Raw genomic sequence first — 5,000 nt, 5'->3', positions numbered from 1 at the left:
TGTGTGTGTGTGTGTGTTAGTCTATATGAGCATGTGCGAGCAAGTGAGTGGCATGGAAGCTTCTATCTTCTAGTGCAGTGTTTCTCAACAGGGGTGCCGGGGCACCCTGGGGTGCCGCAGGCCACCCTCAGGGGTGCCGCGGAAACATGGCTGATAAATAAAGTATGTAGTATAACACATATTTGTCTAAATTGATAAGTTAATGTTAGTCAGTGGAATATTTCATTTGCCATTTACGCACAATAAAGTAAATATAGGTCGCCCCAGTCAGCTGCAACTTCGAACAGGTCGTGTGGTCGTCTCCAAATGTGTTACTTTTCTAAGCATGTGTGGTATCGGATGTGGTGCCATGTTAGGGCTTGATGGTTTGGGGTGCCTTGAAATTTTTCATGAATTGAAAGGGTGCCTCGCCTAAAAAAAGGTTGAGAAACACTGTTCTAGTGCATCCACGTGAGCCCAGGTTATTGGGACCACTCGGGAGCGACTGGGGAGCGGCTACGCCAGAAGGGAAGGGTCAACTAGATTCATCATGACGATGCCAGTGAAGCAGCTTCAGCTACAGTCTGCCACTGTGCCACAGTCAGCCACACAGCTCGCGCGCTCACTGGCTCGCAAAGATTGCATGCCATTGCGGCAGACTAATAGACCTATTTGAGGGGATGTTATTTTGAGGGATGATAGTTTTCTACAGCTCCAAACCACCCCCTGGAGTAACCAAAAACTGTTTAAACCCTCCTCCGCGAAAAACAGCATAATCATGTTCGAGTTAGAGGCGCGCAACGCAGGCCCCAATCCATCTTCCACTCTTGCAATTGTATCTGAGGCTTTTAGAATGTGTCTGTGCTTCTAGAATGTGTTTGTGCCTTTAAAATGTGTGTTCGAGAATGTGTCTGTGCTTCTAGAATGTGTCTGTGCCTTTAAAATGTATCTGTGGTCAGAGCCGGTCTGTGGCCAGAATCTAAAGCCTCTTTGCGAGGGAGAGAAAAAAAGAAACGCTGGTCAAAGTGCTATATTTGCCTCTTCAAAGTAGGTAACTGGATCAACACAGAATAGTGTGTGGCTCTGATCCTGTGCAAGGCATTAGAGTGAAATCTTTAAAGGGACACTGTGTGAGATTTTTAGTTGTTAATTTCCTGAATTCATGCTACTCATTCACTAATGTTACCTTTTTCATGAATATTTACCACCAGCATCAAATTCTAAGTATTCATTATGACTGGAAAAATTGCACTTTTCATACATGAAAAGGGGGATCTTCTCCGTGGTCCGCCATTTTGAATTTCCAAAAATAGCCATTTTTAGCTGCAAAAAATACTTGGACCATACTAGAAAATATTTATTTAATACTTAGTAAACGTTCATGTAAATATCAAATTTGGCAATAGGCAGCCCAATTTCAATAAGCAGCATAGTTGCAGTACCTTTTTTGACCATTTCCTGCACAGTGTCCCTTTAAGCCAACAGGACAGCCAGTAATACATTGCATCTTTAAAAGTTACAAATGTAGAAAGGCACTTTCCCAGAACATGGGCTTTACGAGGCCAATAAAATGCCATGGTATTTATTAAATGACGTGGATGACAATTGGCAGAAAATGGCTGTAAAACCTGAATCTGAAATGACGCTACATTTACTCATGTTCCGTCACATCCTTAATGTGAAATTGGCCAGATATTCTTTTTTTTCCACTTGCCTCAACCTTATGTGCTCCCATCCATACTCATATGCAGCGCAGTAGCTCTATACAATAAAGAGATAGGAGGACTACTTCACAAATGCTGTTCCCCCCCAGAGTTAGCTGACAGACTACTTTTGCTGTTGCCGCATCCCAAGACTGACGATCACAGAGAGGAGAGTGAAAGCTACAAATCAGCTCATTACGTGCCTGAACTCCGCTTGCATAACACCAGTTACACCCCCCAAACACCCCTTTTACACCACACCACCACCCCGACTCACCCCCCCACCCCTGTGGCTACAGCCAGTGACGTCAAATTGCATTTCGGTGTATCAGATATTTTTTTGTAGAAGAGCTGAATAAATCTGCAGCCCGCTACTTCTAGTTTTACCGCTGTATCTCTCTCTCTCTCTCTCTCTCTCTTCAACTGTGTCCCTTCATTACTCTCTCTTTCTACATTGCTTTCTCCCTGTTCCCACCACCCCTCTCTCTCTCCATCCCTCCCTCTCTCCCTCACTCGCACTGTCCCATTTATTCCACTGAAATTACTGCCAGGACACAGATATAATTGAATTCCCAACCCCTCCTGCCCCCCGCTCCCCACTCCTGGTTACTCACTCGCTCTGTCTCCCTCGGTCTCCCCTTCTAAGAGCACTTTTAATGCACTAGCCAATGGAGTCGTTCAGCATGCTATAGGACACTGGAATTTTCATCAGGTTTTATCAAGGGGAAAAAATATGTACGAAAGTGTGTGTGTGTGTGTGTGCGTGTGCGTGTGCGTGTGCGTGTGCGTGTGCGTGTGCGTGTGCGTGTGCGTGTGCGTGTGTGTGCGTGCGTGCGTGCGTGTGCGCGCGTGTGTGTGTGCATGTGTGCATGTGTGTGTTATCACATGTATTTGGTTGCTGTGTGTGTGTACGCATATGCCATGTATGGTCATGGTAATGTCTGGATATGTACGTACGGTATATTTGCCTGTGTGCACACATGCATTTGTGTGAGTCTGTTAGGAGATGGAAAGTATTTTAGACAGAGGCAAGAAAGAGCCCTAAAAGTCGAAGTGAAGAGTTGCGGAACTGAGCCACCGTCCAAAAAAGCAGAATCTACTGCTGGCTTCATTTAGGGCGGCCATTATTCCAGCAGCCCGCTGTCCTCCCGACACTCGACGCAAGGTTATCGATCTGGAGGCATTAAGGTGCCGGAGGGGGCACGGCCGTCACTGCTCTGCTCTGTTCACCACTGCCAATGCCATAGCCCTGCCTCCATAGAGGAGAGAGGGGGGGGAGAGAGAGAGAGAGAGAGAGAGAGAGAGAGAGAGAGATGTGGAGGGAGGAAAGACAAGAGAGGGAGAAAGACAGAGCAAGGATGTAGAGTTAGAGAGAGAGAGTGGGAGTGTGTGTGTGTGTGAGAGAGAGAGAGAGAGAGAGAGAGAGAGAGAGAGAGAGAGAGAGAGAGAGAGAGAGAGAGAGAGAGAAAGAAGGGAAGGCTGTAGGTCGAAGGAAAGCCAGAGGAAGAGAGAGAAGAGGAAGACAGATATTTGGACAGATAACGAAAAGGAGTAGAGACAGATAGAGAGACAGAAAGAGAAAACAAAGATGAGAAAGGGGGGAAAGTGAAGTCTGTCTGGCTACTAAACAATAAGAAGGCAGAGGAGGAGATGTGAAGGAGTGAAAGAGATGTTTAAACAATACAAGCTTTCTCTCAGCAGCGGGCAGACGAGTGTACTGAGGAGGGGGAACGAAAACATGGACAATGGGAGAGGTACAGCAGAGATGGGCTCAGGCAAACCAGTGGAAATAAAGGAATGAAAACACACACACACACACACATACACATACACACACACACACACACACACACACACACACACACACACACACACACACACACACACACACACACACACACACACACACACAAAGCATAACTGCACAGTATGGGTGCGTGCGCACACACACACTCACACACAGCAATACATAGGGTACACAGAAACAGAAACAACCAGACAGACACGTGTACTCTGCATGTGGAGAGAACACAGTGCCAGAAATGTCATCGTATTTAGTGTATACAATATACAGTAGCCTATATACATGACCATGGCACTCACTGTAGTGTACACATACGTAGGTGCCGGAGAGGGGGCTGCAGTGGTGCATTTGCATCCCCACTTTTGGGCTCCCTAAATGAGGATTTCACAACTTTCACTGCAAACAAATGAGTGAAGCGCAGCAGCATTAGCATTGTTAAGAAATAAAGAATGAAGAAAAAAATGCACCACCACTTAGAGACTTGTTCCGGCGCCCTTGATACAATATTCTGTATAGACATGACCATGACACTCACTGTAGATTACACAATACACAGTATATACATGACCATGACACTCACTGTAGATTACACAATACACAGTATATAGATGACCATGACACTCACTGTAGATTACACAATACACAGTATATAGATGACCATGGCACACTCTGAGAGCCAGCCCTGCTCTGCTTAGCTTTGCTTGGGATGGTCATCAGACACAACGTGTAACGTTACAGCAGCATGCTGGGAGACATAATGAGGGGGAAAGAGCAGCTAGCTACGCTACAGTCACTAGCTATAGCTGTTGTATACTGCTGCAGTGCCTCAGTCTTGTACTCTCACCCCCACAGAGCCAGCCACCAATCCCCACCTCCACGAACCCCCGTCCCTACCCTACCCTACCCTACCCTGCTCTATCCTACCCTGCCCTACCCTGCCCCTTCACTCGGCTACGCTTGACTCACCCGCCACATCGGAGCTCAATTCGAACACAAAATCCTCCACCACATTTTGAGTCACAGCTAAATGCTGACAAGGATGAAAGAAAAGAATGAAAAAAAAACCCAGCCCACATGAGAGAAGGGGGGGGTCTCTGTCTTTAGCGACTTTGAAGTTGAGGTTTAACGTGCCGTACAACACGTGAGGAATTACTGCAATGTAGGTTATTCTACTATACATCCCATGCTAGAGTACATCTACAGTCACTACTCCATAGTAAGCATGTGCACTTCAAATACATTACAAGATTTATAGTGGTGTAATGTGGTGCGTTTTGTGCATATTTCAGTACATTTGCTGTGCTTATGATACAGCAAAAAATCATATATTATTTAACCATGGAAAAAAAGACTAGAAAAATGTGGATTAAGTGTGTGGATGAGGGAAAGTGTGAGGTAGTAGAAACATGTTTTACAACATGGGAGAGAGCAAACAGATGGGGTGTTTGTGTGTGTTCATGTAGCCTTTACATTACACGTACACTTGGCTGACGCTTTGTAAGTGTAACCCACAA

The 5,000-nt window shown here is 45.8% G+C and overlaps 1 protein-coding gene across 1 annotated transcript in view; it reads right to left on the bottom strand.

Moving 5' to 3' along the window:
• The window catches only part of grin2ba (glutamate receptor, ionotropic, N-methyl D-aspartate 2B, genome duplicate a), a 127,643-nt gene that overhangs the window by 77,995 nt on the left and 44,648 nt on the right, over nucleotides 1–5,000 (bottom strand). The window lies entirely within an intron of this gene.

The sequence above is a fragment of the Engraulis encrasicolus genome, chromosome 2, assembly GCF_034702125.1.
Source record: "Engraulis encrasicolus isolate BLACKSEA-1 chromosome 2, IST_EnEncr_1.0, whole genome shotgun sequence".
Lineage (NCBI taxonomy): Eukaryota > Metazoa > Chordata > Actinopteri > Clupeiformes > Engraulidae > Engraulis > Engraulis encrasicolus.
This window is presented reverse-complemented; position numbering and strand designations above follow the sequence as displayed.